Here is a 20,481-nt window from a genome sequence, read left to right as displayed (position 1 = left end):
CCAAGGTCCCTGCTTCTTGCTTCTGTGTCCCAGCGAATAGCCCGCTCCCGCCCACAGCCCGGTGGAAACCTGGCTTCTTTTACATTATTGTTTGTTTTTATTTTAAATTTTTAGGACATTGATAAAATCACTTTCTGATTTTTGAGATTAAAATTAAATAATTTTCAAATTTACCCTTTATTAAATGTTTCACTATTTTAATGCTTTTATTTTTTGTATATTTTAATTATTGTAATTTTTATCTTCAATTATTATGGAAGAATTTTAGAAAAGTCTTTTCATATAATAAAGTCTAATTAATTAACTATTATTTATTCTCTCCTCTATCTCAAATACGTACTTTAACCTTTGTTTTGAGACTCTTGTTACTTATGTGACATTTTAACTATTATTCTTCACTCTTCTAGTGAATTTTTAATGTCATCAAAGGGTACATCTTTCTATACTGAGAATTAAACATAGTTCTCACACATTCTCATATTAGGAATTTCACCTTCCAATGGCATCTTAATATGTTCTCCTTCCCTTCTAATGCATATTCCCCGCCCCCTGACCCTGCTAATTTTGTATTTTATGTAAGACAAAGTTTTACCATGTTGAACAGGCCAGTCTTGAACTCTTGACCTCAAGTGATCCACCTGCCTAGGCCTCCCCAAAATGCTGGGATTACAAAAACAGCAACTAAATGGTCGAATGATGCTTGGGAACTTGTCTAGAGTCTCCAGTGATTATCTCCTTACAACAAGGCAGAAAGCCTTCCCCAGAATTATCTAGACTGACATTACTCATTGTCCAGACCTGTTAACAGACTCCTGCAACCAATGCTGTGAGTCTCAAATGTGCTCCTTCAATAATGCAGTAGAAGGCCTGAGTTTCCACATAGAAGTATCTTCAATGCCTGGAGACTTTTAAGGCATAAGAACATATTGACCCTATGAACTATATGTTTTGTAAAATCTCAGGTTATGTGAGGTGTTTGGACAAATTAAGTTTCAGGGTGATATCCACTATTGAGAGAGAAAATTAGTCTAAAGAATTAAGACCTCAAAGTCCAGAATGAGAAAAAATTGTTTTGCTTAGAGCCTCCTTATAATTGTCTTACTTGTTTTATAGATATAAGCAGTAGAGGACAAGCTCTACCTGATATAGCTGGCCTAGACATATGCGGATTTAATTGTAGAAGAAAGAATTATACCTTTCAGGTAAAATGGCTACAAATAATAATTAGCTGCTGTTTTTGAGACAAGTTCTCACTCTGTCTCCCAGGCTGGGGTGCAATGGCACAACCAGAACTCACAGCAGTTTTATAATCCTGGACACAAGCAATCCTCCCAACTCAGCCTCCTGAGAAGCTGGGACAACAGGTGCACACCACCACTCAAGGCTAATTTTCTGTTTATTTTTTGGTAGAGATAAGGTCTTACTATGTCGCCCAGGCTGATCTCAAACTCTTGGCCTCCAGTGATTTTTCTGCCTTGGCCTCCCAAAGCACTGGGATTACAAGTAATGCCACTGTAACCAGCTTTAGATCAATTTTATTTAATACAGATAGCTTCCCAACTAAGCATATTTTATTAGAATTCTCTTAATTCAGCAAAGCATTTTTATTACTGACCCAGTCTTCACTTATTTTCATCTTACATGCAAGAACAAAAATTACCTTTATGTTTTAATTTGTTTTATTTTATGTTTTCAAGGTGAACAATATGTCGTTTTGAGATACATGTGCATAAGGAAATGATTACTATAATGGAGAAAATTAACAAATTGATCATATCACTTAGCTGTGCTTCTTTTTTATGATAAGAACACCAAAAATCTAGTCTCTCAGAATATTTCCCCAAAACAATACAAGATTATCTAATATACCTACAGTTTGTACATCACATTCATTTATTCTACGTTAATGCACCTTTACAACTTTTACCCTTCATTTACCTATTTTCTTCCCACCAATGTAACCAACTTTTTTAATGTATTGAACTTTTGAAAATTGATTTCAAATATGAGTGGGACCATGAAGTATTTTTGTCTGTGTGTCTGTCTTATTTCACTTAGGAAACTTGCCATTTACATGTCTCCTAAATTTAGTACAGAAATAAAGTGCTAGTCAAGAATGTGTCTCAGTTTTGTTAGACTAATTTCTGAAAAAGAAATCAGATTTAAAAAAGAACTTACATTGTATGATTTTATTTACCTGAATGCAAAAACATAAAAAGTAGATTAAGTGCTGTCGAGGAATGGGGAGGGCGAATGGAGAATAAATATTAATGTGTATTGGGATTCTTCTGGAAGTGATAAAAGTGCACAGGCAGTAGAGAGCTCTGATGCCTGCACAAGTGTGATATACTAACAATCTCTGAATTAAATACATTAGAACATGACTTTCACGGTAAGTGAATGAATCTCAAAAAAACTAGTAGAAAAAAAATTATTGATATTCTAGTAAAGATTCCACAATAATTTATTAATTAAAATAACTGAATTAACAAATGTACCCATTCAAGGTGGTTATCCATTTATAACATAAAGTAATTACATTCCATGAAGTTACAATGAGCTCACAGGCTCTCACACATAGGGTCTTAGGACACTATTTGCCTCATATATGGGAGGTCACAATAAATCATCATGAAGCCAACTTTTCATGTACAACCAAAGCAAAAGAAAGGCCTCAGAGGGGAAGAGAAGGAGGAAGGTGGAAAACAATAGATAAGAGAACTTTTAGAAACATCAAAAAAACTCACAGATCCATTATCATAATCCAGAAACACCCCAACCCGACCCAGAGGCCTTTGCACATACTGAATTAAAGGTGGAGAGTTGGTGGAGAGATACAGTGATTGCTGCTTTTTGAGGATATTAAAAAAAAGGTTTCATCAGAATCAATAACGATATTGGCATCTGCAGTCCTGAAATCTCTACAGACTCCCAGAATCCAGTTGGAGGAGAGGGTCACATCCACCTCCCAGTAATGCCTGCCGGAGGTGAATGCTTGCGTCCCCACACAGCAAAGCTCTCCACTCCCTGGGGATCCACGGGAGCACTGAGATGGTCATCTCCAAATATCACATATCTCACATCCTCAGCAAGGCTTATATAGCAAGGAATCATTTCCGTACTCAGAGCATTATCCACTGTCAAGGAAAAAATATTATATTAGTGAGTGCTATGAGGGACAGAGGCTCTGTGGCCCAATTATTAACTTCATTTGCTCTTCTTCCAAGAAAATACAGAAAAAGGAAGCCAAGAGAGTTAGCCCCATGCATCCATGAAGATGAAATGTTATTACACCTCTACAGCATAACAATTATGTATTATTCCTTAAATAACAGAGAAAAATGTGACCATATCACTGGGCCAAGTAATGATTTAATGTCTATCTCTGCATAGTTTGTTTCAGGACTATCTAAAATGTTTTTTTTCTTCAATAGAAAAATCTTCTTGTATTATTTGTCTTTAAGATCATCAACAGGTAGACATCAATTTGCTGTGATGTGAGTATTTATTGGAATGTAAGTAATGCCTGTTATAGTCTCAAACATCAAAAATTTGGTAGAAATTAACACATGTAAAATTTATAAGTTACTGAAAAGAATACTCTGGCTTTACATTATCTGTTTAGCTCCTGATTCAATCTACTCTGGGGTCCTGCCCTCAGCTACTTAGACCTGCTCTCTAGAATGGGCCCAACATGGTTAAGCCACGTTCACAGATCCCTCACCTTTCACTTGTTACGAGATGTATCTGATGGCATTAGAATTGTCCTGATCATGGATATTTTAGTCATTTTCTTTGTTGATCAAAATGTTCTGATTTTGTAAATAATAAAGGTTACTTGTAGAATGCATGTAAATGCACATAGAATACAAACAATTAAAAACCATTATGCCAAATGTAAGCCTTCAAAATTGAATTAAATTGAATAAACACAAAATACTGATGCCAACATGAGAACTAGTGTCTTCATAACTACATGATCTGAATATTCTTTGTCCTCTTATTCTGCAGATAAACTGTGTATCTTGCTTTACGTTTTCATCAAACTGTAAGTCAGGAAATTGAGTTTTGATCATTGTAATATTACTATGCAGGTAGAGAAGATGCACATGTTTTGGAAAACTATGTATTACCTACATGTCAAAACTAATAAAACTTAAATAGGAAAAGCCTCAACCAAGGGACCCAATAAGGAAATAATTTGAGGCTGGACTGCCAAGCAGCTAGCTCTTACCTCTGAAGTTGTTGAGCATGTCTAGGACTCCAGTTATGCGCCATGAAGTGAGCTCTGGGTTCACTGGCTGGGGCTTTTGCATCTGTGCCAAATCAATCCTGCAAAAAAAAAATGGCCTCAGTTGTATTTCCAGGCCCAGAGTTAATCACACAGTCATACAAAGATATCACATTTTCATATAAGATGTTTCCTCAGAATTCTGCCAGTTCTGGTTAACTGGTTGTACATTTTATTCCACACTCTAGAGGCTACAAGGATGTTACGTTTTCTAAAATTTACTTCCATAAAAACCCAATTTCCCCAGATATGTTATTCTCAGACATTATACAACTTCTTAAGCCATTAAAAGTCATTGCCTCCCTCTGCCCATCACACCCCCTGAGGGTAGGCAGAAATCTTGGAAATATTTCAGAGAGCAGAAAACTCAGACAAAAACCTTTGGGACCTCAGGCTGCAGTTTTCACTAATGCTAGTCAGTGTCTAACAGCGAATGTTCACTGAGACAAAAGGCTTTAAGCTTTTGGGCAAATCAAAGGAGTCTAATTCCAGCCTGAGAACCCTGCTGCTGAGGGTCCGGAGGCAACCATTTTCCTGAGGTCTTTCCTAGAACTTGGTGTATGGTGATGGAGCAGGCCCGGGTCATTGATGCTTTTAGGAACAAAACATCCCTCCTCAGCCCATCCTTAGGGAATCTCTCTCCTCCCTCTGCCTTTTTTTTTTTTTTTTTTTTTTACCTCCCACCCCTCCAGAGTAGAAGACGCCCCTATGATTCCTCCGAGTAATTTTGTATTAAGATCTGTGGGGTATGGCTGGTCAGGATGGATGGATTGGGAGAACAAACTTCCGAATGGCAAATTGTTTTTATGTAAATTTTAATTCATACAAATTTTAAGATGAAAACTTTCTAGACCAAAGAGAAGAAGACCTCAGGCCCTCTTTTGAAACAAAATTGGAAATAGCCACTGACCACGATGTTAGTACTCAAAATGTATACATCCCCTTCATTCACAAGAGAACAAACTTTTCAGAAATAGCATTTTTTTTTTTTAGTGTGAACTCACCTTGCTGATACATTTCCCACATCCTGCAAAAAAATAAAAGATAATGGTAATTATGAGAGATTTTTCCTTCTGCATCTTTTCTCATACACTTGTTTCTTTCTGTTTTAGTGTTTTAATAATGTATATCTTTTTATTTCCTGCTAAGGAATCATTCAAGGCTACGTGAATAACAGAACCTCAACTAAACAAGAAAAAGCTTCACTAGTGTGCATTAAGAAGAAAGGAGCTCAGCAAGAGACGGTGGAGTAAAGCAAAGATATCTAGGTTTCCAGTGTCATTAATTTCCTAATCTTATTTCCAAGGAAAGGTCTGACCACACATGACAACTATTAAAACAAAACAGAGAACCATATGAGAAACAGAGTGCATGGACACTGATGAGCAGCTTTGAGAAATCTTGCCCAGGCAAGGGGAAACCCCTCAATGTCTTCAGCAAATCACTGCTCTCTGGGAGATCAGAGTGAGGAGGAACTAGGGCATGTAAATGGAGTATTACTAACCTTCCCCTGGCCTAGAGTTCTAATGATTTTGGATGATCTCTCTGTGTGGATAGTACTCCAAATTATATTGAAGAGAACTTTGTTATATGTTATCAGCTAAAATGGCAAAAATTTCCCAAAGATTACCAAAGTATGCAGTCATAAATGACTGGAAAAATGTAATGGTGGAAGTCAGAGAGCATGTGTCACTTAGCTTAGAGCAGTGACATATGCAGGTGATATTTGCATGTCCTGGCAGCATTGTCCAGCAAAGGCTTCCTGTCTCTGAGGATGGACCCTCCCTCCTCACCTGGAGCAGCTCCACATCAGGCATGCGGCATGTCTCCCACAGCTCTCCGTACATGTCTTTCATCCCTTCCAAATGTTGGGTCATTCTCACTTGACTGTCTTGTAGTTGTTGGAAAAGCTCTTTTGCTTCTCTTTCCAGTGCCTGCAGATGCAATTGCTCCTCCTCTTCGAGAAATATATGCATCTTTTGATATTGAATACGGATTATCATCTTCCTTAATGACACATAGTTCTGCAGAGATGTTTGGTTAAAAGGATTACATGTTCTCACTCTCAATAGAAAACTTCAAATAATTATATGCTGAGTTTAATCAAGCAACTTATAAACTTTCTGCCTCACTCTTGCAAGGAGTCTTGAATATTTGCTATCTTCTTCTGTCCATCTTTTTCAATGTTCCTATTCTCTCTCCCTTTTTAAATCAAACCTGTATAAAGACTCCCGGTTTCAGTCACTGTGATGCTTCTTCACAGTTGTTACTGAGTCAATTATTTCCTCTATTAATCTCTCTTTTAGGATTTTTCCGTGTCTGATTCGCCTACATGTTAAAAAACATTTAGCCATACAGCATATTACGCAGTTTTTTTACTTTTACCATATTTTTATTCTATATACTATTCTATTTCTTTCATCTTCCTCATACCCTGTCTTAGTGAAATGTTGTCTCATCTGCAGTGTCTGAAAAGGTTTATACCAACCTTCAAATTTGAACTAGAATACACATCATGCCGTTTATCCAATATACCAGAATTAATTTGGCTAGCTTGTGTGGGCTTCTCTGTTTGCAACTCCTATTATATCAATTGAAATCACTACATTTTCTTGGGATGAAATCACTATCTTTCAACTGGTAGTTTGAATTTAGCTAAAAATTATAAGCTAACATTGTGTTTATTTGCATAAAAACAAAGAAAACATTTTCATTCTTACCTCTAATGAATGAAATTTGCTAGTTTCCTGATTTAGATTGTTTCGTGTCTCTTGATTGATTTTCCATAAATAGTCCATTTCCTTTATAAGTTTCTCCTGCAAAAGAAGCAAGAAGCTTAGCAATAATGAAGGCAGTATAGTAGATTTCATCCCCTTATCAATAAAAAGAAGGCTGTAATTGAAAGAAACGTAAGTTAGAGTGGAGTGGTCAGAGTTTTCCAAGTTCAACACATTTGGTTCTAATAAGTTGGTTGTGAAAAGTGATAGAACCATAATAGAGAGTTTTAAGGGACCCTTCAGATAATATCATCAATTTTCTGAGAAACTGGCTTTTATATAACCTGACTTTGAACAGTGTTCTTGGTGCTGGCCACCTGCTCCACAGCCCCATTCTACACGTCTGAACACCGTTTCTAAGGAAACCTCCTTTACTGAAGTCTCAACACAGCTATGATTAGAGTGCCAAATTAGTCAGCAACATTGAAAGGACACATTTATGCGTTATGATTGACATGGAATAATCACCACCTCCACCATCTGCATTCTCATCACCATCATTATCATAGGCCCTCATCATTCTTATTTGGGATTCTGTATAATTCAAACTGCCTTAGAGGCATCACGTACCCTGCATTCCTCAGCAGCCCATCCTATTGGGCTGTGGCTGTGAGCCATGTGCTCTGGTGACTCAGAGCAGGCCCCACAGAGCAATCTCTTGTCAGCCTCACAGAAGAGCTCCTTAGTCTCCTCATGGAGCACACAGATATTGTCTGAGCTGTTGATGTTCTGAGGTCTGGTCTGTCTGGCTAGGGAAGCCAGCTTTTTGAGTGCCACATTGGTGTTGAAGTTGGGCTTCTCTGAGATTTGTCTGCACAAAGGGCAGTGAATTGGTGCTCTGCCTTCTTCTGAGCAGAGGCAGAGGCAGGGCCTGCAAAAGCTGTGCCCACAGTCAATGGTGACCGGGTCTATGAAGTAGCTCATGCAAACGCAGCAAATGAGCTCATTCTGGAAGACTTGCAGGGCGTCTGAATCCATGTTTCTGAAAATTAAAAAAAAAAAAAGTGAGGATTTCTCTCTCTTATTTTTATTTGCCCCGATGAAAAGGAAAAAAAGGCCAGTGGACCATTTTCCTTGTCTACTTGAGCTCTGTCCAATATGTCTAATAAGTTAGCTCCAGTACAAACTGAGACATAGTAAACGCAAACATGCTGGATTTATAAAGTTTTCCCTCATTAGCCATTGAAGATTCGGTCCAGGACTCCCTGAGATTCCAAGATCCTAAGATGTTCAAGTCTCTTATTAGTAAATGGTGTGGGATTTGTATGTAACCTAAACCTATCCTCCTGAATACTTTATGTCTAGATTACTTTGAATGCCTAACACAATGTAAATGCTGTATAAATACTTGTAATGCCATACTGTTTAGGAACAGCAAGAAGATTAAAAATATGTACATGTTTGGCAGGGCGTGGTCACTCATGCCTGTAATCCCAGCACTTTGGTATGCCGAGGAGGGCGGATCACGAGGTCAGGAGATCGAGACCATCCTGGCTAACACGGTGAAACCCCGTTTCTACTGAAAATACAAAAAATTAACAGGGCGTGGTGGCACCTGCCTGTAGTCCCAGCTATTTGGGGGGCTGACGCAGGAGAATAGCTTGAACCCAGGAGGCGGAGGTTGCAGTGAGCCCAGATCTCACCACTGCACTCCATCCAGCGTGGGTAATAGAGTGAGACTCTGTCTCAAAAAAAAAAAAAAAAAGTACATGTTCAGTACAGCTGCTTTTTTCTCCCTGTAAATATTTTTTATCTGAGATTAGTTGAATTCACGGGTATGAAACTTATGGATATGAACAACCGTGATGCAAATGAGAAAATGAAACGAATGTCCTCACGGCATTTTTGTTAAACAAGCTGTGCTCTCAATCGTTCCCAGTTACTTAGACAAGCTTAAAGCCTGGGTGGAAGGTAAAAGCTGGGATGATTTCTGAGTCCCTTATATAAGCTAATTAATGAAGAAGCACATTCTGAATGTCATCCTGTCTCTGCCATTCTATCTCTCTCAATGATTCCATGATGATAATATATGAAAGGCACTAAGTATCTATGGTATTATTCTATACTCCCTGCCTCCAAACTCACCTATGAAGTTTGCTCAGACAATTATAAATAAAGTAGCTTTTATCTAAGATTGATTAATCAGAGTGGACTGTCAACTCCTAAAATTATCAATCATTAAATTTGTCCTTTTAACTTTAACATCAAAACTCTTCCTTTCAATACATTAAATGTAAATAATATCTATTATTTTTGATTAGGAAAGTTTTTTCTCATAGTCAATTCAGATGATTAGAGAGAACACTATCACATTCTCAAAGAGCCAATATTTCAACTATAATAATTAACAAGAATTAATCAACAATTAATTATCTTCTAAAATAACAAAAAAATGAATATACGTATTAGGTTTTCCACTCTACACTAGAAAATCCAGAAATGCAGTTAATGGAAGCATGGCCGCCAATTCACCTTTCCCCTTAGTGACTTGGAAGTTGCAGCTTCTTGGGAGCCCTTGCCAATTGATTAGATCTATTGATCTATTTTCTTTCTTTCTCTCTTTCTTTTTTTTTTTTTTTTTTTGTTGTTGTTGTTGAGATGCAGTCTCAGTCTGTCACCCAGGCTGGAGTGCAGTGGTGTGATCTCAGGTTACTGCAACCTCCACCTCCCAGGTTCAAGCAATTCTCCTACTGCAGCCTCCTGAGTAGCTGGTATTACAGGCGTCCGCCACCATGCCAGGATAATTTTTTTGTGATTTTAGTAGAGACCGGGTTTCACCATGTTGGCCAGGCTGGTGTCTAACTCTAGACCTCAAGCGATCTGCCTGCCTTGGCCTCTCAAAGTGCTAGGCTGCAAACATGAGCCATCATGCCTGGCAGATTAAATCTATTTTCAACAGCTTTCAAATCTAGTCTGCAAACTGCAAATTTTGAAGAGACAACAAATAAGACCTTTGCAACAAGAATTTTCAAAGTAATTCAACATTTTTAACACTCACTTTGGCATACATTATAACCACTACTACATGCCCACATTCCAGTGAACATTTTAGGTATTTTATGGGTTCTATCATTGCATGAAACTATGGAAATATACCTTTACACACTTTAGAAAAAATCTAACAATACAGAAAACAGTCACATAAAAAGAATCAAATAGCAAGGGAACACAGACCGTATCTTACAAACTGAAGATACTTTATATTGATTTTCTGTAAAATCATCAAGACAGTTATTTGTTTGCTTAGAAAAGACCCAAGCATGCTGCCAGGTAAATTTAAAGTATTTTTAAGAGTAAAAGTGAGCATGATGGTTTTGCTGCACATTTTATACTCACAAGGCTGCTATGAATGGTCTCAGTCTAGAAGTCTGTAGATATCCAGATTAGAAGTAACTCCTGGTGCTCCAAAGCCCAGCAGCCACAAATCCAGTGGGTCCTCACTGAAGGAGAGAGAAATCTCTGGACAAGCATCCTTTTAAAGTGTATGGGCCCACGAAAGACCACACCCACTTCCTGAGGTTGATTAGGTTACATAGAAACCGGTAAATTGGCTGATTAGGTTTATAGAGTATTGAAAACCACACTTGGGGGCTCAAAGCTCAACAGACAAGTTTGGAATGAGATGCAAGAAAGTTGACTTAACACAGGGTATTCAAAGAAATATTTTAAGTATAACAATTATTTCACTAAATATTATCACATGCTAATTTTTGTTTGTTTTTGTTTTTGTTTTTGTTTGTTTGAGACGGTATCTCGCTCTGTGGCCAAGGCTGGAGTGCAATGGCTCGGTCTCAGCTCACTGCAACCTCTGTCTCTTGAGTTCAAGTGATTCTCCTGCCTCAGCCTCCCAAGTAGCTGGGATTACCGTCGCCCACCACTAGGCCCAACTAATTTTTGTAGTTTTAGTGGAGACCAGGTTTCACCATGTTGCTCAGGCTGGTCTCAAACTCCTGATCTCAGGTAATCTGCCCACCTTGGCCTCCCAAAGTGCTGGGATTACAAGCGTGAGCCACTGCACCGGGCCACATGCTAACTTTAAAATTTTGTTTCTCACTCTGTTTCAAAATTATAATTGCTTAAGTGCCTAGCCGTTATTTATCTGAATATGTTCATAGATAAAACATTAACTGGGATTACCAACACATCTGTGCTGTGTAACTCTCTTGTTTAAAAAAGTATAACAAGGAACTTAATTGTGTTTTACAAAATTGTATATATAATGGTTGATAGAATTAGCTGTATCGGTCTGTTTTTCTTATTTTTACTATTTTATGACTATTTCCTAATGATGGATTTATATGAAAATAAAATCTGTTTTTTATTTATCCACCTTTTTGAATAATTTTAAAACTGAAAGTTTACATATACATGTACAAAACTATCTATAACAATGTTATGTATCCATATTTTTAAAATTATATAATAATTAATTTACACAATAAAAATAATTATTATTACTTTTTTTTTTTTGACATGCAGTCTCCCTCTGTCACCCAGGCTGGATGCAATGGCATGATCTCGGCTTACTGCAACCTCTGCCTCCCAGGTTCAAGTGATTCTCCTGCCTCAGCCTCCCGAGTAGCTGGGATTACAGGTGTCTGCCACCGTGACCGGCTAATTTTGGTATTTTTAGTAGAGATAAGGTTTCACCAAGTTGGCCAGGCTGGTCTCGAACTCCTGACCTCAGGTGATCCGCCCAATCTCGGCCTCGGCCTCCCAAAGTGCTGGGATTACAGGCATGAGCCATGGCACCTGGCTGTTATTTACACAATAATTATGTCCATAATTATCTTTAATAGCGCATGAAAGTTATTTGTAACACAGTTGCCATACCAACATATTTTGTTGTCTTTTACCATGATTTAATAAATCACCAACGTTTATACAGAGTTGTATTCATAAATTATATAATGTTTGGGGATTTAGGTCATTTCTATAAACTTAAAATTAACAAACCTTGCTAGAATTTGAAAAAGTAGAAATCTATATAAAAGTCACCATTTACATATTAATAGACATTTAAAAAATTATAAAATTCATAAAAGCCAGCATATCCTAGAAAAAGATGAAGTGGCTGTCTTTTTAATCAGTCCATGGCATTGCAAATTAGTATGTTTTCTGAAGTGTCATTTGATCAGCATTATGCTTCAAAAAATATATCCAATAAAGTTAAGAAAAGGTAATCATAGATATAGATATGCAGACTTTTCCACAAATGTTGTTCTTTGAAAACAAACTCAAACACTTCTTAAAATGTTGCATATTATCTACCTAAGTGTAGAGAAGAAAGACTTTCTGGTATTGTCACTTCTCGGTAAAAATTCGATTCTGCATTTTGTAGACTGCCCTGTATTAGACAGAAATAAACAAAAAGCAACTTATGAGAGGCATATAAAAGAATAAAAAAGAGTTTCAAATTTTAGTGCTAGAAGCTAAAAAAGTTATCTATTTTACTACTAGTGTGTTATCACGCAGGGTAGGTAAGAGAGAAAAAGCAGTATTTCCTTAGCTAACTAAATAGTCTGTCATTCAAGTGAAAATATCAGACATTTATTGATTACCAATTTTATGCTAAAAACTGTTCTAAGTGCTTCACATGTTCTAGCTTACTTGTTACAGCAACCCCATAAGATAAATAATATTTTATACTCATTTAAAGATTAAGAAACATAAGAACAGGAAACTTTAATAATTTGTCCATAGGCGTACTCTAATTAAGGAGGAGAACTAGGGTTTGAAACCAGGCAGTCTGTCTCTGAAAACTGTTTTCCTTTCAGTGACATTAAATATGTTGCCAAAGTATCTTCCTAAGCCACCAAATTACATACAATATTTTGGGGGGATGCTTCTTGCATGCTGGCAGAATTGATTGAAAGTTGACAAAGCTTTCAAGTATTGTGCAGGCTTTGGTCCACTTTTTTGAATAATAATATGCACACTGTCCTACATCTACCATACTGTCCAACCCTCTATCAATGACATCACAAAAAGCCTGTGGGCATGCTCGGCCAAACCCCATAACAAAGGCATTGTGGAAAACCTAGTGTGCAGTGCAGCTCTTCTTTTCAAAGCACAGAATGTCTCAGAGGGTCTCTTACGTGCGCTACTCTGATTACTCACAAAATAAGTGTCTACTGTGGACTCTCCTTACCGGTAGAGATTGGAGTCAAAGTTGTAATAAACCTGCACGTTCTGCACATGTATCCCAAAAATTAAAGTATAATTTTTAAAAAAGTGTAAAAAAAAAAAAAGACTAAGTCCTTAAGGTGCTCATGGTCTAGTAATTGATACAAAGGAAGGGACAGTCATCGTAAAATTCTTCCTAAAAGAAATGACACCTAAGCTGAAACCCAAAGGATGAGGGTAGTCTTATCTTTTCTGATAGTAAAGTCTAAGTGACAGCAGTTGTCATGAGAAAAGATTTTGGGGCCTGGCATGGTGGCTCATGCCTGTAATCCCAGCACTTTGGGAGGCCGAGGTGGCTTGACCGGTCAAGCTGAGAAGTTCGAGACCAGGCTAGGCAACGTGGTGAAACTCCATCTCCACAGAAAATACAAAAATTAGACAGGCATGAGGGTGCACGCCTGTAACCTCAGCTAAGTCTTAAGCTGGACGATTGCCTGAGCCCAGGAGGCAGAGGTTGCACTGAGCAGGGATTATGCCACTGACTCTAGCCTGGGTGACAGAGTGAGACCCTGTCTCACACACACACACACACACACACAAAATATTAGTTCTGTTCTCTTCCTGGGTTGATATCCTTCTATTCTATCTAGGCCAGCATGCTTTCTGAAATGGAAATGTGCCTATATTCCTACCTGCTTAACCTTATTATGGGATTTTGATAAACTACAAGAAAGTAGTTACACTCCTCTCGATGTCTTCCAAAACGTACTTGATGTATTTGGTGCTCAGTGTATGAATTGTTCTTCCCACAAATGCCTTGGATTCTAGTAAGGGTGAGTTCCTTGTATTTCTTTAACTTGCCACAATCATCCACACTTCTATTATTTTGTATACCATGATTACCTTGTCAGTGGAAATATAAATAAATAAAATTACTTTAAAGCTCTGTGGCATTGCCCAATAGAATTGACGATCCACCAATTTTATAACCCAGACATTCCAGTTATCAGAAGATACTGTCCGGAAAGAGAATCTATTGGCTATTTACATTAGGAGACATGTTCACAAAATCAAAATCGAAAAATCATTCCAAATGTACAACAGCAGAAAATGAACAAATATATATTAGTATGCACCATTTATCCAACTTTGGGTTTTCCACTACAAACTCACTCTCGGTTGTTTACATAAATAGATCTGGACCATTTAAATATTTTTATCTTTGCCACGTGTTAAGATGTCAATCTTTGTGAGTAGAAAGCATTGGAGAGAAATTCCAAAAAAGCGCTTCCAATCTGCTTTGGAAATGACACCTCCGGTGTCTGGCCCGGAGGACATACAGGGATACACCAATGCCCAGATTGTGTACTTCAGGCAGCTGCTATAGCACCCACTTCCTGAAGTTCATGGTGGCCAGGGGAACTCAGCAGCTACGAGCTTCTCCTGATACTGCCCTTTGCCAGATTTGCAGCGGAGGCTGTCTGGCATGACGTTTCTTCATAAACAGCTTTACAAGTGGCCCGGAAGGCAAGTTTCTGGGGAGCTCTGAAGTGTGGATTTAAAGCAAGTTTTTCAAGCGCAACAGCACAGCGACTTCTTAACATTCAGTGAGGCCAAGTGGTGAGGGGACTCTTCATTGGCTACTCCAACTTCACCCTGGAAACAATGGTAATTCCTTATATGTGCTCATCACGTATTATTTCGACTTCTCCTTACACTCTACTAGACAATATTTCCTTGCTCAAATGTTGTTATCATTAATCATTCTTTATATTAACTTTCCCTATTCACATTATTATATGTTTTCTCTGTCTTGACAGACCCTGAATCTTCCCTTCATTTGAATAAATGCTATCCATCTCTCTATCTATCTATCTACTTACTTATCTATCTATCTGAACACTTAAAGAGCAGTGGAAAAAAATTGAGTACCATAAAACTATACATGGTATGATTTTATTTAAAAAAGTTCAAAACTCCCTAAAGCCAAACCATAAAACATGTAAATAATACAGCCATGTGTGATAAAAATTATAAAGAATAACAGAGGAAATAAAGATAAACACAAAATTCAAGAAAGTGAAAAAGCACAACTGTCTTTAGTGCATGGGGAACCCAAAGATATTGGAAATGTTATTTTCTTAGTATGACTAGTAGGTTCACAAATGTTCATTACTATTTTTCTCTATACTTGGGTGTTATATTACAGTCTTTTACATAAATAAAATATTTTAATAAAAAATAATGATTTCTTATGCTATAGAGTGATTACATATACTAAAAGTGTAATTTAACCAGTGTCCCAACTAGTGCGCTGAGATAGTGATCCTCTCAGCCGTGGGAGGCCAGGCAGGGCGTGAGGCCTCTGGCTTGGAGCAGTTGCGCATATTCATCAGTGTGCTCTATGACAAACTGATGATTTCCCATGTGTGAAGCAACATGGACACATTAGACTTGATTTCCCGAAAATGCCGGATGAGAGTTTTACGATATTTGTCCATACCCCTTGGATTTAATACTGACTTTGATTCTTCCACTTCAGAATAATCTTGTATAATTATAAATTTTGATTTTTTTATTTTTAATCCACAACGAGAAAATAAAAGAAAAAATATATACACAAATATATGAACACTCACATAACTGTATATACTATCCATCTTTATTTCTAAAATACTAATTTTAAAATCCATCAATATACCCATCATGATTCTTTCTGAGTGACATACCGCACAAATTCAATATGGGTTCTCTAAGGAATCCTCTTAGGCTACTTGTTTCAAAGCCTCTGAAGCTGCCTGCACAGTGAAGCCTGCAACAAAGCTTTCTCTTCACTTCTCCCTTAGCCTTGCATGGGTCCACTTTCCTTTCAATATCAAACAGAGCGTTAGAAATTCCTGGAAATGACTCCCCTGAATACTTGCTGTGGCTGCTTGGAGCATAGATGACATACCTGTTGATAAAACAGTATACTGTTTACTAGTTGCCCAAATGATATGGAAGAGAAACACAAGGGCACTCTACAATTCTAACATTGAATATTTTGAATTTAACAATTTGAACCAGCCACTTGTCAACTAAACTTCCACATTCAATCAACTCTAAAGAGTAGTATGGTCAGGCGCGGTGGCTCAAGCCTGTAACCCCAGCATTTTGGGAGGCCAAGGTTGGTTGATCACGAGGTTAGGAGTTCGAGAATAGCCTGGAAAACATGGTGAAACCTCGTCTCTACTAAAAATACAAAAAATTAGCCAGGCATGGTGGCACGTGTCTGTTGTCCCAGGTACTCAGGAGTCTGAGGCAGGAGAATTGCTTGAGCCCGGCAGGCAGTGGTCACAGTGAGCTGATGTCATGCCACATCACTGCAATCCAGGCTGGGCTACAAAGCAAGGCTCCATCCTTTAAAAAATAAATAAATAAATAAAATGGAAAAGACTAGTTTATGAAATATGTGTTAATTAATAATATTTGACTTCGAACAAATAACCTAAAGTGGTAAGTGCTTCAATGCTACAACAGTAACAACGATAAAGTAACCACAGCAATCGTGCTTGGTAATAAAGTATTTACTTACGATTTTTCTAATTCTTCAAGATAAACTACACACAGTTGATATTAGTATTTCCCAGAGGAGGAAACTGAGGTCTGAGAAATCAAGTTGCTAAATGGTTTGTCTCAAGGCACATTACAAGTAAGTGCTGATTTTTTAATATATCATGATAAATGATAGCACAACTGTGATCCTTAAAGTCCTGTTTGTGATTAGTCAACCCTCTATTGTGTTTACTTTGTCCTTTTTAAAAAAGCCACACTACCATGTTAGAATACTTAACATAAAACACGAAGAAACATCAAAAACAATTTTGTAATGTTTCATATGACCACGACAGACAAATGTTTTATGGAATGGGCAGAGACATTCCATGTCATAGACCTAGAAAGGAAGGACAAACTCTGAAGAGATAAATCAGGCCAGGAGCGGTGGCTCATTACTGTAATTCCATAAATTTGGGAGGCTTAAGTGGGAGAATTGCTTGAGGCCGGGAGTTTGAGACCATCCTGGGCAACATAGGGACACCCTGTCTCGACAAATGAAAGTACAAATATTAGCTGAGCACTGCGGCACGTGACGGCAGTCCTAGCGATTTTGGAGGCTGAGGTGGAAAGATTGATCAAGCCCAGGAGTTTGAGGCTGCAGTGAGCTAAGATTGCACACTGAACTCCAGCTTGGGAGACAGTGTGAGAACCTGTCTCTTAAGAACAACCACAAAACAAGCTGGGGCGATGGGTAAGTTAAAAATATGCTGCCATTGGCCAACCAATCGAACTGTTTAAAACATGCTCTTACTCCCAAGTCAGACACTTTGATAATCCCTGGACAGAAAGATGGAGCCATTTCTGGCCGTCCAATGACCTAACCCCTTTCAATACATATAAGACCAACCTGGGGATAGTCAATGTTTGGCAGAAAAAAATTACAATAGTCAAGATTTAGGAAAAAAAAACCTCTAAATATGAAAAATATGAAAAAGAACAAATAAATATGTGTTGATTACATACCTTACATATAGAGAGATTTACTGGGTTTTGTGTATACGTAAACAAAAATATATTTAAAATAGGAAAGGGGCTAGAATTATACACACAAGAATATAACTATGTTTTCATATTTTTCTGATGGAATTAGGCAGATATTTATTTTCTGCTGTGGCTTTCTTGATCTTTACGGTTTCTAAAATAAACACTATTTTGAAATAAGAAACAAAAAGATACTGAAAATAAAGATATGCAAAAATTATATTACATTGTAGGAGAGAATATTATATTTATCATTTACTACCTATATATTGAAATTTTCTATTGGCTTGCAAGGAATCAACTGTGATATTTTTCCACAGTACAAAAAAAAGAAAACATGATATTATAACAGGAAATCATTTTTTCTTTTCCTACCTATAAAAACATCTATCTGGTAACCCTAAGGATCAATCCTAAAATGCTCATTACAGAAACATTGGTTGATTATTCATAATTCTCAACAGTGTTGGAATGAGAAATAAAATGAATATAGTTATAACTTCATGAAAATGTATTTCTATAGACAAAATAAAAATTTCAGAACAAAACTGAACTTAATCAGTCAGCTCTGGGGATTGGTTCCAGGACACTGATAGATATCAAAACTTGTGCATACTCAAGTCCAGCAGAAAAGACACGTATACATGAAAAGTAGGCCCCCCTCTTCTGTGGAATTAACAAGCTGAATGTGAAAAAACCACTAAGCAAATCAAATTGATTTATCAGAATAATAATCCAGATTTTAGTGTAAATTATTTAATATTTCATCTTTTCTTTTCTTTTTTTTTTTTTTTTTTTTTTTTTTTGAGACGGAGTCTCACTCTGTCGCCCAGGCTGGAGGGCAGTGGCGCAATCTCGGCTCACTGCAAGCTCCGCCTCCCGGGTTCACGCCATTCTCCTGCCTCAGCCTCTCCGAGTAGCTGGGACTACAGGTGCCCGCCACCACGCCCGGATAATTTTTTGTATTTTTAGTAGAGACGGGGTTTCACCGTGGTCTCGATCTCCTGACCTCGTGATCCGCCCACCTCGGCCTCCCAAAGTGCTGGGATTACAAGCGTGAGCCACCGCGCCCGGCCCAATATTTCATCTTTTCAAGTGATTTTCCAAATAATGTAAGTCCAGCATTCTCGGAGTCTGAAAAGACTTTCTGGATTACCTTGCTCTGCCTCAGTGAGAAAAGGTAGCTGCGTATGTGGAATGTGAAGCCACATCTGACCTACCTTGGGTTAACTGGCCATAATATAACTCTCACCACATGCCTAATGCCCTTTGACATCCTGGTCTTCATATCGTTAAGAGAATGAAGTAGGCAATAATATAAAACAAAATATTTCTGAAAAACATGGCTAAGAGTCCCAATGGAACATAACAGTTTTGCTTTATTTTGTTTTGTTTTTTAGAAAAACATTCATAATTTTCTTACTTTACACATTTTTCATTAGTTCTTTATTGGCCACATCTGAGGTTCTCAGATTCAAGCTCATGTAATGAGTATCATTCTGTGAAAAAAGTCCTAACATAGCAAAGCTAAAGGAAAAATAATTGTTGAGGTTTGCGCCATAGAAATAAATTGACTCACTTAAAAACCTTTTTTTCTGGATTTATGTCCTTCCTACTTTGTGATATTTTTAACAAAATCATTTTCTGTATGCAATACTAATATTTAAAAAGATAAGTCTGAAAAAAAACAGTTTGGCAAAATAAAGTTTACCATCTTTAAAAATAAAAAGTCGGCCCTCTATAAACGTGGGATTCTTTCCTTCAATACTGTATTTTATTATGTTTTCTTAAAACATGGAATTTTGCTCTTTTGCCAGGGTGGATTGCAGTGGCTTGATCACACCTCACCACAGCCTCAAACTCCTGGGCTTAAGCAATTCTCCTTTCTCAGCTTCCTAAGTACTTGGGATTACAGTGAATAACACTGTATTTTCTACCTATCTTCGCTTGCTGATGTGAAACCTACAGATAGAAAGGGCTGACCGTATTTTTTAAAAACATTGTGCTTAAGTAGGCCTGTGCAATTCAAATCAGTGTTCTTCAAGTATGAAATGTATAGTTTAAATTCCTATACTATGCAGATTAAGAACAATAAAATACATATCTACCATTTTTTTTTTTTTTTTTTTTTTTTTTTTGAGACGGAGTCTCGCTCTGTCACCCAGGCTGGAGTGCAGTGGCGCAATCTCGGCTCACTGCAAGCTCCGCCTCCCGGGTTCACGCCATTCTCCTGCCTCAGCCTCTCCGAGGAGCTGGGACTACAGGCGCCCGCCACCACGCCCGGCTAAATTTTTGTATTTTTAGTGGAGACGGGGTTTCACCGTGGTCTCGATCTCCTGACCTCGTGATCCGCCCGCCTCGGCCTCCCAAAGTGCTGGGATTACAAGCGTGAGCCACCGCGCCCGGCCGCTACCATATTTTTAAATCTTATAAAATACTATTCTGCTAAAGCTTATGAAAGCACATAAACAGCTGCATGTACCAATGGGATAGAGGATAGTGATTTTTATTTACATTGATAATAATTAACTGATAAAGCCAGGTATACAAATATAGGCAAGACTTTCTTCACCTTAGGTCTCCTAGTAATCTACTCACAGAAATAATATTAATATTAAATTAAAATAATCTAGTAATGTTTAGTAAGATGCCTGAGAAATTATAAATATTTACCAAGTGATAACTAACAATATTCTAATTTTTAAAGCT

The 20,481-nt window shown here is 37.5% G+C and overlaps 1 pseudogene; it reads right to left on the bottom strand.

Moving 5' to 3' along the window:
- Positions 1 to 2,645: 2,645 nt before the first annotated feature.
- LOC115833744 lies at positions 2,646 to 8,046 on the bottom strand (annotated as a pseudogene).
- Positions 8,047 to 20,481: the final 12,435 nt, after the last annotated feature.

Source organism: Nomascus leucogenys, unplaced genomic scaffold, assembly GCF_006542625.1.
Source record: "Nomascus leucogenys isolate Asia unplaced genomic scaffold, Asia_NLE_v1 000874F_76848_qpd_obj, whole genome shotgun sequence".
In the NCBI taxonomy this organism is placed as follows: Eukaryota; Metazoa; Chordata; class Mammalia; order Primates; family Hylobatidae; genus Nomascus; species Nomascus leucogenys.
This window is presented reverse-complemented; position numbering and strand designations above follow the sequence as displayed.